The sequence below is a fragment of the Tribolium castaneum genome, chromosome 4, assembly GCF_031307605.1.
Source record: "Tribolium castaneum strain GA2 chromosome 4, icTriCast1.1, whole genome shotgun sequence".
Classification (NCBI taxonomy): domain Eukaryota; kingdom Metazoa; phylum Arthropoda; class Insecta; order Coleoptera; family Tenebrionidae; genus Tribolium; species Tribolium castaneum.
In genome coordinates this window covers 16073871-16086623 of record NC_087397.1, presented here as the reverse complement: position 1 = coordinate 16086623, position 12753 = coordinate 16073871, and the positions used below count along the sequence as shown (strand labels likewise).

At 31.0% G+C, this 12753-nt stretch overlaps 1 long non-coding RNA gene across 1 annotated transcript; it reads right to left on the bottom strand.

The window, feature by feature from the left end:
- Positions 1-8544: 8544 nt before the first annotated feature.
- On the bottom strand, positions 8545-10709 carry LOC135265943 (uncharacterized). The gene is made up of 2 exons (XR_010333827.1): positions 8874-10709; positions 8545-8826 (listed from the first exon to the last, which is right to left on the bottom strand). It is a non-coding gene; the product is annotated as an uncharacterized LOC135265943 (long non-coding RNA).
- Positions 10710-12753: the final 2044 nt, after the last annotated feature.

Sequence of the window (12753 nt, the reverse complement as noted above, 5' to 3'; positions counted from 1 at the left end):
AATTTGATAGGAGTAACTGTTTTCGAGATATAAGCAAAAAACCAAAGTGAAAACTGTTACAGTTACTGAACAAAAATGTAATTTAGTTTTCAATATTTGAGACGAAGACGTAAATGCAGCATTAAAAACGACTCTGAAGACTTCAGCGACTTTTATGTCACCTCCTTTTTTTTCTAATAAAGTATTGGACCCAATAAATTAAGTGTATTTTAAATCACAAGACATTTTCTGTTAATGCACTTTTTTTTAAATATTAATAATTTTTAAATTTATATCTCGCTTATGGTTAGTCCTACACGAAAAATGCAAATAACTATTTTGTAGGAAATTTTATTTTAATTTTAGTAAAAAGATAAAAATTGATAGAAGTAACTGTTTTCGAGACATAAGCAAGAAACCAAATAACTGTTACCTTAATTAAGCGCTTGCATATAAGCAAACTTAGTACTATTAGTATTATTATTATTAATGTTATTGTTATTAATATGAAGACTAAAAACGACTCTCAGGACTTTGGTGACTATTATGTCTTCTCCTTTTTCCTCTACTAAAGTGTTAATCTTAATTAATTTAGTTTAATTTCGGTTTTTCAAACATTTTATTTTAAAGCAAATTTTTGTTAGAGATTATTTATATCCAACTCTATAACTCGCTTATGGTTGGTCCTACAAGAAAAATGCAAATAACTATTTTGTAGGAAATTTTATCAGCTTTGGTGAATTTTACGTCTCCTCCTTTTTCCTCTACTAAAGCGTTAGACCCAATTAATTTATATAGAGTTGGATATAAATAATCATTAACAAAAATTTGCTTTAAAATAAAATGTATGAAAAACTGAAATTAAACTAAATTAATTGGGTCTAACATTTTAGTAGAGGAAAAAGGAGGAGACATAAAAGTCACTAAAGTCTTAGAGTTGTCTTTGGTCGTCACATTAATAACAATAACATTTATAATAACAATACTAGTAGTACTAAATTTGCTTATATGCAAGCGCTTATTTAAGGTAACAATTTTTTTGGTTTTTTGCTTATATCTCGAAAACATTTACTCCAAACAATTTTTATTTTTTACTAAAATTAAAGCTGAAAAAATTTCCTACAAATCGTTATTTGCATTTTTCATGTAGGACTTATTATAGCGAAATATAAGTTTGAAAATAATTATTAATTAAAAAAAATGTGCTTTAACAGAAAATGTCTTGTGATTTAAAATACACTTAATTTATTGGGTCCAACACTTTATTAGAAGAAAAAGGAGGAGACATAAAAGTCACTGAAGCCTTCAGAGTCGTTATTAAATTCTGCATTTTCGTCTTCGTCTCAAACATTGAAAACTGAATTATATTTTTGTTCAGTAACAGTTACAGTTTTCTTATTGGTTTTTTGCTTATATCTCGAAAACAGTTACTCCTATCAATTTTTATTTACTTTTCAAAATTCAAGCTGATAAAATTTCCTACATAAATAGTTATTTGCATTTTTCTTGTAGGACCAACCATAAGCGAGTTATAGAGTTGGATGTAAATAATCTTTAACAAAAATTTGCTTTAAAATAAAATGTTTGAAAAACCGAAATTAAACTAAATTAATTAAGACTAACACTTTAGTAGAGGAAAAAGGAGAAGACATAAAAGTCACCAAAGTCTTGAGAGTCGTTTTTAGTCGTCATATTAATAACAATAACATAAATAATAATAATACTAATATTACTAAATTTTCTTATATGCAAGCGCTTAATTAAGGTAACAGTTTCTTGCTTATATTTCGAAAACAGTTACTCCTATCAATTTTTATCTTTTTACTAAAATTAAAGCAGATAAAATTTCCTACAAAATAGTTATTTGCATTTTTTATGTAGGACTAACCATAAGCGAGATATAAGTTTAAAAATTATTAATATTTAAAAAAAAGTGCATTAACAGAAAATGTCTTGTGATTTAAAATACACTTAATTTATTGGGTCCAATACTTTATTAGAAGAAAAAGTCTTCAGAGTCGTTTTTAAATGATGCATTTTCGTCTTCGTCTCAAACATTGAAAACTGAATTACATTAAAAATGTATTATCAGCTTTAATTTTAGTAAAAAGATAAAAATTGATAGGAGTAACTGTTTTCGAGATATAAGCAAGAAACCAAAAAACTGTCACCTTAATTAAGCGTTTGCATACAAGCAAATTTAGTACTATTAGTATTATTATTATTAAGGTTATTGTTATTAGTATGACGATTAAAGACGACTCTGAAACCTTTAGTGACTTTTATGTCTTCTCCTTTTTCCTCTACTAAAGTGTTAAACACAATTTATTTAGTTTAATTTCAGTATTTCAAACATTTTATTTTAAAGCAAATTTTTGTTAAATATTATTTATATCCATCTTTATAACTCGCTTATACTTGGTCCTACAAGAAAAATGCAAATAACTATTGTGTAGGAAATTTTATCAGCTTTAATTTTAGTAAAAAGATAAAAATTGATAGGAGTAACTGTTTTCAAACATTTTATTTTAAAGCAAATTTTTGTTAAATATTATTTATATCCAACTCTATAACTCGCTTATGGTTGGTCTTACAAAAGAAATGCAAATAACTATTTTGTAGGAAATTTTATTAGCTTTAATTTTGAAGGATAGATAAAAATTGATAGGAGTAATTGTTTTCGAGATATAAGCAAATAACCAAAGTGAAAACTGTTACAGTTACTGAACAAATCAGTTTGGATTAAAACAAATTATTTTTGTTGACTCTCAGTCTAAATTGTTCATCAGTTTAAACAAAAACGGCTTATTTTAGACGATTTTTTGCTTTGAACAAGAAAACTTACATCGAACAGACTAAAAACGTATTAATCTGGCATAAAAAAGCAATTTATGTATCACTTTGGATAAAGGCAGCTAATCCTATTCGTTTCATTGCTTAAAATAGACAAAATTGTTAATAAATCATAACAAAAACGCTGTATTCTAGCACCAAATACTAATTACATTATAGTTTCGACGAGAATAGCTAATTTGGAATGATTCTATGCTTCCAAACGAGTAAATTTTTATTAAACATAAAGACATTTTATATTGCAGTTTGTATTAAAACAAAATATTTTCGTTGATCCTTTGTTAGATGCAGCAAACCTAACATTTAAGAATCTGAAAACTTTGTATTCGGACACAAACCACCGAATTTTGTATCAGTTTAGACAAAAACGGTTGATTTTCGACAATATTTTGCTTTGAACAAGAAAACTTACATCGAACAGACTAAAAACGTATTAATCTGGCATAAAAGAGCAATTTATGTATCACTTTGAATAAAGGCAGCTAATTCTATTCGTTTTATTGCTTAAAATAGACAAAATTGTTAATAAATCTAACAAAAACGCTGTATTCTAGCACAAAATACTAATTACATTATAGTTTCGACGAGAATAGCTTATTTGGAATGATTCTATGCTTCCAAACGAGTGAATTTTTATTAAACAGATGCCAAACATCATGTTTTGTCCAATAAAGACATTTTATATTGCAGTTTGTATTAAAACAAAATATTTTCGTTGATTCTTTGTTAGAAGCAGCAAACCTAGCATTAAAGAATCTGAAAACTTTGTATTCGGACACAAACCACCGAATTTTGTATCAGTTTAGACAAAAACGGTTGATTTTCGACAATATTTTGCTTTGAACAAGAAAACTTATATCAAACTGACTAAAAACGTCTTATTTTAGCACAAAACAAAAGATCTGCGTTACAGCCTTAACGAGAGCTGTTAATTTCAAACGGTTCTATGCTTTGAAACGAGTAAACTTTCTCTGAACAGAGGAAAAACATCTTATTTCGTCTTTTAAAAACGATTCATGCCACAGTTAGGATAAAAACCAATTATTTTCGTTAATTCATTGTTACAAACAAGAAACCTTACATCAAAGTAACTAAAAACCCCTTATTCAGGCACAGAAATTCGAATTACGTTTCAGTCTGGAAAAAAACTGCTTGCTTTAGACGATCCTTTGTTTTGAATACAAAAACTTACATTAAAAAGATTAATTCTTAATTCAGTCTTATTCTGGCTGAAAACTGCAAATTATATATTACTCTAGATAAAAGCAATTTATCCTGATTACTCCTTTACTTAGAATAGAGTAAACTTGTATAAAACTTAATGAAAACTTTAAATTTCGTCTCAAAGAAATAATTTACGTTATAGTTTTGACCAGCACTGTTTATTTCAAACGATTTTATGATTCCAAACTAATGAACTTTTATGGGGCAGATGCAAAACCACATATTACCATATAAAGCGTTGTTTTAAAGCAAGTTATTACCTTTTGCAACAAGAAATTTCACGTCAAAGAAACTGAAAACTTCGTATCCATGCACAAATATCGAATTACGTTTCAGTTTAGGCAAATACAGCTTATTTTAAACGATTCTTTGCTATAAACAAGAAAAATTTTATCAAACATATTGAAAACGTCTTATTCTCGAAAATAAGAGCAAATTATGTATCAGTTTTAACAAAAGCGGATTACACTGTTTGATTCTATGCTTAGAGTAGAGTAAACTACTATAAAACGTAATGAAAACTCTATATTCAAGCTCAAAAAACAAATTACGTTATAGTTTTGACAAAAAAAAATTATTTCGGACGATTACATACTCCGAAGTAAGCAAACTTTAATTGAACAAGTGCAAAAGCTAATACTTTGCTTTGAAATAACGGTTTATGTGGTAATATGGTATTTTGCATCTGTCCTATAAAAGTTTACTCGTTTCTGTGCCTGAATAAGGGGTTTTCAGTTACTTTGATGTAAGGTTTCTTGTTTGTAACAATGAATTAACGAAAATAATTGGTTTTTATCCTAACTGTGGCATGAATCGTTTTTAAAAGGCGAAATAAGATGTTTTTTCTCTGTTCAGTGAAAGTTTACTCGTTTCAAAGCATAGAACCGTTTGAAATTAACAGCTCTCGTTAAGACTATAACGCAAATCTTTTGTTTTGTGCTAAAATAAGACGTTTTTAGTCAGTTTGATATAAGTTTTCTTGTTCAAAGAAAATATTGTCGAAAATCAACCGTTTTTGTCTAAACTGATGCAAAATTCGGTGGTTTGTGTCCGAATACAAAGTTTTCTGATTCTTTAATGTTAGGTTTGCTGCTTCTAACAAAGAATCAACAAAAATATTTTGTTTTAATACAAACTGCAATATAAAATGTTTTTATAGGACAAAACATGATGTTTGGCATCTGTTTAATAAAAATTTACTCGTTTGAAAGCATAGAATCATTCCAAATAAGCTATTCTCGTCGAAACTATAATGTAATTAGTATTTTGTGCTAGAATACAGCGTTTTTGTTAGATTTATTAACAATTTTGTCTATTTTAAGCAATGAAACGAATAGGATTAGCTGCCTTTATTCAAAGTGATACATAAATTGCTCTTTTATGCCAGATTAATACGTTTTTAGTCTGTTCGATGTAAGTTTTCTTGTTCAAAGAAAAGATCGTCTAAAATAAGCCGTTTTTGTTTGAACTGATGAACAATTCAGACTGAGAGACAACAAAAATAATTTGTTTTAATCCAAACAGATACATTTTGACCCTATAAGAGTCCGAGATACGCCGCTCTCGTCAAGTCTATAACGTAATTCGTTTTTTTGTGTCAGAATACGACGTTTTCTGTCTGTTTAATATAATTTTTAATAATAATAATAATAATAATAATAATAATAATAATAATAATAATAATAATAATAATAATAATAATAATAATAATAATAATAATAATAATAATAATAATAATAATAATAATAATTGTTAGCGCCTCTTTTCATTTAGGGGTTTTTGTAATCTTCTTACTAAGAGATAAGAGTAGTAGTAGTCGAGAAGCGATCGGGTGGCAGCAACACGCCGCATTTTACAGTGCATTTTTTAATAGTTAATTTAATTGTGCCGTACCGTCAAGGTTCTTTTTCTTCCTATTCTTCCTCTTTCCTTACTTCTTCCTTCTTACATCGATCTGCACTTTGACGGACCACTCGGTAAGTTTTTTTTGTGTTGTTTTAAATAGCCTTTCTTTTACGCATTAACATTTGGTCCTTCGAGCCACCGGATCTTCGTTTAGTTAAATCTAGAGCATTGGTATCGCTATTTTTGGAACGCGTTGTTGCAAAAACCCTTCGCTTATCGAGTTATCGCTTTAGCTTATCTCTTGTCGCTGTTGCTCGCATACGTCCTCGCTTATTAGAAATTCGTTTAAATTTATCATGGCTCCAACTAAAGAGAATGAATTAAAGTCTCTTCAAGGCAAGCGTCAATCACTTTTTTTGAGAATTCAGCGTTTATATAACGACTCTAGAAACCTGGATGATGAGACGGTTTGCAAAAACTTTAAAATTAGATATAATACACTAGAAGAAACGCGCCAATTGTTTAGTAATTGCATTGATTCGATAAATTTATTAAGTTTAGAACTCGACCCTGACTATACGCCTAGCTTTGCTGAGTTGGAGGCGGTGGACGAATTATATTGTCACATTGTAGAAGCAGCAAAAAAGGTTTTTACAAAAACTGAAAATTTGCCCAAGCCGGTGAAAGCTATAGCAAAATTGCCCAAGATTGAATTGATGGAATTTTCAGGAGAAATGTCCGATTGGCCAATTTTTTATGACACGTTTAGAACTTTAATACACGAAAATCCCGATTTAGACGATATTACTAGAATGCATTACTTATTGGGAAAATTGACGGGTAAAGCTTTGCTAGTTTGCTCTGGAATACAACCAACAGGAGCAAATTATCCTATCTTATGGAAAGCGCTCGTAGAAAAATATGATGATAAACGTCTTCTGGCTAGTACTTATTTGTCGCAAATTCTTGACTTTAGACCTTTACAAAATGAATCGGTAGTTTGTTTAAATACATTTTTGGAAAAGTTTGATACAGCGGTGAACGCTTTGAAACAATTAGACATAGAAAATCTTTCGGACTTTATTATAAGTTCAATCGCACTTTCAAAATTAGATGGTCAAACTCGTAGACATTTTGAGCTGTCACAGAAAAAATCTGAAATTCCTTTGTACAAGGAAATTGTCGACTTTGTAAAGGATCACACAAAAATCTTAGCTTGTACTTTGAAATCAACTGCTACAACAGCCAATCGAACGAACTATAGCGCTCCTTTCAGTAAACCTAGTAGAACCCATTCGCTTGTTGTTAGTAATCGCGCATCGAATAATATTTGTCCAATTTGTAACGAGGCTTCTCATTTAGTTTATCAGTGTGCGAAGCTTTTAAAGTTAGGTCCCTTGGAAAGATATCAATTAGTCAAAGATAAAGCTTTATGTTTAAATTGCCTTAGTCCGAAACATAAAATAATCGCTTGTAAATCGACAACCACTTGTAGTTTGTGTCGAAAAAGACATCATTCTCTGCTTCATTTTGATAAACCGCACATTGAGACATCAGAACAGCCTGCTAAAAAGGATTTGGTTTCAATTAGTGACGTTAATAGTACTTCCCGCGAGCCCCATAGTTTTTGTGTCGCTTCAAATACTAGCTTTAAATCATCTAGATATAGTAACACTTTGCTTGCTACCGCCATAGTAGAAATATTCGCTCCAAATTCGAAAAGGAAATTAGTTAGACTTTTAGTAGACCCCGCTAGTCAATCGCATTTTATTACTACAAATTGTTGTACCCGCTTAAATTTGCCAATTAGAAAAATTAACGCTTCTGTTAAAGGCATAGGTGCCATCACGCATCCTATAAAAGGAAAAATAGATACGGTCATTGCTTCTCGCTTTAATTCAGATTATAGATACAAGTTCGAGGCTTTAGTTATCGATCAAATTATTGACAATTTGCCAGATCGAAATATTCCGCAATCATCTATAGAAAATTTGCTTAATCTTCCGCTAGCCGACGAGAAATTTTTTGAGTCGGGGGAAATCGATGGAATAATTAGTGGTAAATTGTTTCCGCAAATATTAGGCCCGAACAAAGTAGAAGGTTCACTTGGAAGCCCAATCGCTTTAGAAACTACACTAGGATACATAGTTATGGGCGAAATACCACATGTAGCCGCGAATTGTGAAACACATTCATTTTGTTTGATTGAGGAACCACCTCTAGATAAAGCACTTGAAAAATTTTGGTCAATGGAAGAGGTTCCCAGTCCCAGTGTTTCATTGAATAAAGATGACGCAAAATGTGAAGAACTTTTCGTTTCTACGGTTAAACGCGAACCGTCCGGAAAATACATAGTCTCGCTTCCTTTTAAAGAATTTCCTCCTAATTTGGGTAGTTCATTTCAAAACGCTTTTCGAAGATATCTAGCTTTAGAAAGAAAATTTCGCTCAATGCCAGCATTTCATCAAAGTTATTGCGATGCAATACAAGACTTCATCGAGCAAGGTCACATGTCTTTAGTAGAGCCACATAGATTGAATAGCGAATCTTCATTTTACATTCCGCATCATGCTATTTTTAAGGAAAGTACTAGTACTCCACTGAGAGTTGTGTTTGATGCTAGCGCCAAAGGTAGTAATTCGCTTTCTTTGAACGATGTTTTATATACTGGTGAAAAATTACAAACCGATATAGTTTCTTTGCTACTGAATTTTAGACTATTTGCTGTAGCCATGACCGCTGACGTACGTCAGATGTATAGACAAATTTGGCTTAATCCCGATCATCGATGCTTTCAAAGAATTCTCTGGCGATTTTCGATTAATGAACCTCTCCAAACATACGAAATCAATGTAGTCTCTTTTGGAGTCAAAGCCTCGCCATTTTTAGCTCTTCGTACAGTTAAGCAACTTGCCTCGGACGAATCTAGAAATTTTCAGTTAGCTTCAGGAATTGTAAATAGAGATACATACATGGACGATGTTGTAACTAGTGTTCCTACCAGTGAAGAAGCTATTGCGTTGTACCGCGATTTAATTGGTTTGTTTAGGGCCGGGGGGTTTAGCTTAACCAAATGGACAACAAACTCTAATGAATTATTGTCAGAAATTTTAGAACCGGAACGCTGCTTTCAGCCCGTTGAATTTAGCAATGATTCCTTGAAGGTCTTAGGTTTTCAGTGGCATCCGCAAACCGACTTGCTTGGTTTTAAAATTAGTGTTCCTGACATAGAATGTACGAAACGGAATATTTTGTCAATAATTGCTCGCATTTGGGATCCTTTAGGATTGTTGGCTCCCGTTACCTTATATGCAAAATTATTGATTCGGGAAATTTGGGTTCAAAAACTTGGTTGGGACGATCCTGTATCGGCTGATATACAAAAAATTTGGAGTCTTTTAAAAAGAGAGTTGCATCTTTTGGAAAACTTTGAAATTCCGCGTCATTTAGGAACTTGTAGTAATTTACCTGTGACAATTGTTGGATTTGCAGACGCATCAGAAAAGGGTTATGGAGCGGTAGTGTATGTAAAAGTTCCAGAAAAGGTACCTACTGTTAGAATCATTTGCGCTAGATCAAAAGTTGCTCCGTTAAAGTCAATTTCGATACCCAGATTAGAGCTTTGTGCTGCGCTTCTTTTAGCTAGACTGATCCATTTTGTAGAAAGCACTTTCCAATCGCGATTAATTATAGAAAACATTGTTGCTCTGACTGATTCTTCGGTCGTACTTAACTGGATAAACGCATCTCCTCATCGTTGGCACACTTTTGTAGCAAATCGCGTGGCAAAAATTCAAGAATTAGTGCCGTCGGTTAATTGGTATCATGTCGATGGGAAGGAAAACCCAGCCGACCCAATTTCTAGGGGTCTAACACCGGCGCACCTTTTAAACCACCCGATTTGGCTAACTGGTCCTAGTTGGTTATTTATGGACGAACAGTTATGGCCTATTAACTCTTCAACTAATACAGACGAACCTCCACTCGAAGAGAAACCGATAGTTCTCGTCACTTTCTCACGTTGTGTCAACCCTTTACGACAACTTATAGATAGATCGTCTTCGTATAGTAAATTGCGCAATGCAGTTGTATATGTTCTCAGATTTCTTAAGTTATTGCCAAAAGGAAATCCTATTACACTCAAAGACTTAGAAACCGCTGAATTAACGCTAGTTAGACTTGTCCAAAGAGAACATTTTGCTTCAGATTTAGCTTTGTTAGAGCAAAATAAACCTTGTTCGCCTAAAATTCGTGCCTTATGTCCGTTTCTTAAAGATGGAGTTATTAGAGTAGGAGGACGTCTATCAAACTCAAATTTAGAATATGATCAGCAGCATCCGTTTTTGCTGCCCAAAAAAGACCACTTGGTGGATCTCTTAATAGACTATTTTCACCAACGTAATTTACATACTGGTCCGCATCTTACACTGTCGTTGTTGCGTCAGAAATTTTGGATTTTAGCTGCACGAAATGTTGTTAGACATCGCATTCGCAACTGTAATTTTTGCTTTAAATTTCGTCCTCGCGCAACTTTCCCATGTATGGCGGATTTGCCCGCTCCTAGAATTACAGAAGCGAAACCATTTTTGCACAGTGGTGTAGATTATGCCGGACCATTCTATGTCACTCTGACTCGTCGTAGAGGTGTAAAAAGCCAGAAAGCTTATTTATGCTTATTTATTTGTTTAGTTACCAAAGCCTTACATCTAGAAGTGGCTTCTGACCTATCCACTGCGACTTTTATTAATGCCTTTAAACGTTTTTTATCCCGTCGTGGTCCATGCTCGGTTTTGTATTCCGATTGTGGTACAAATTTTATTGGAGCTAAAACTCCCCATGGTCTTTATAAACGACCTATAGTTCGTCTATGTCCCCTTCCAAATCAGTGATCGTTTTGATCCTATAATTTTGTTTTTAGTTATTTGTTCTTTGGGTGGATGCAATTACTTGCAGTTTAATTTAATTTAATATTTATTATTATTATGCGGAAGGGAACTTATATTTCTTTTCTTTAGTTGATAATTTAGTTTTAGTTAACTTCATTCCTTAACGGTCGGGGGGAATGTTAGCGCCTCTTTTCATTTAGGGGTTTTTGTAATCTTCTTACTAAGAGATAAGAGTAGTAGTAGTCGAGAAGCGATCGGGTGGCAGCAACACGCCGCATTTTACAGTGCATTTTTTAATAGTTAATTTAATTGTGCCGTACCGTCAAGGTTCTTTTTCTTCCTATTCTTCCTCTTTCCTTACTTCTTCCTTCTTACATCGATCTGCACTTTGACGGACCACTCGGTAAGTTTTTTTTGTGTTGTTTTAAATAGCCTTTCTTTTACGCATTAACAATAATAAAAGTAATAATAGTAATAAAAGTAAGCTTAGTTTTCTAAGCAAAAATGAAACTTATTTTGTGTGTTATATGAGCGTTTTCTAATTTCTATGCAAGAAATCATCTGTGATCTGTTTTTAGGCAAGAAATTGTCTAAAATTAATAACTCATTTTAAAACTGGTATAAAAACATTTACTATACAAAAGTTAATAATAATAATAATAATAATAATAATAATAATAATAATAATAGTAATAGTAACCAATGTAATAATAAAATTAATAATAATAATAATAATAATAGTAATAATAATAATAAAAATAATAATAATAGTAGTAATAAAAATAAGCTTAGTTTTCTAAGCAAAAATGAAGCTTATTTTGTGTTATATGAGCGTTTTCTCATTTCTATGCAAGAGATCATCTGTGATCTGTGTTTTTAGGCAAGAAATTGTCTAAAATTAATAACTCATTTTAAAACTGGTATAAAAACATTTACTATACAAAAGTTACTAATAATAATAATAATAATAATAAAAATAATAATTTTAATATTAATAATAATAATAATAATAATAATAATAATAATAATAATAATAATAAATAATAGTAATATTAATAAAAGTAATAATAATAATAATACTTTTAATAAGGAAAAATGGAGCTTATTTTGTGTTACATGAGCGTTTTCTCATTTCTATGCAAAAGATCATGTGTGATCTGTGTTTTTAGGCAATCTAAGCCATTTTATAGTTTTTAATATTTAACAAAAATTTGCTTTAAAATAAAATGTTTGAAAAACTGAAATTGAACTAAATTAATTGTGTCTAACACTTTAGTAGAGGAAAAAGGAGGAGACATAAAAGTCACTAAAGTCTTAGAGTTGTCTTTAGTCGTCATATTAATAACAATAACATTTATAATAACAATACTAGTAGTACTAAATTTGCTTATATGCAAGCGCTTAATTAAGGTAACAGTTTTTTTGTTTTTTGCTTATATCTCGAAAACAGTTACTCCTATCAATTTTTGCCATTTCACCAAAATTAAAGGAGATAAAATTTCCTACAAAATAGTTATTTGCATTTTTCATGCAGAACTAACCATAAGCGAGATATAAGTTTGAAAATAATTAATAATTAAAAATGAGTTTTAACAGAAAATGTCTTGTGATTTAAAATACACTTAATTTGTTGGGTCCAATACTTAATTAGAAGAAAAAGGAGGTGACAGTAAATGCTGCATTTTCGTCTTCGTCTCAAACATTGAAAACTGAATTACATTTTTGTTCAGTAACTGTCGTCGAAGACGAAAATGCAGCATTTACAAACGACTCTAAAAACTTCAGTGACTTTTATGTCTTCTCCTTTTTCCACTACTAAAGTGTTAGACACAATTAATTTAGTTTAATTTCAGTTTTTCAAACATTTTATTTTAAAGCAAATTTTTGTTAAATATTATTTAAATCCAACTCTATAACTCGCTTATGGTTGGTCCTACAAGAAAAATGCAAATAACTATTTTGTAGG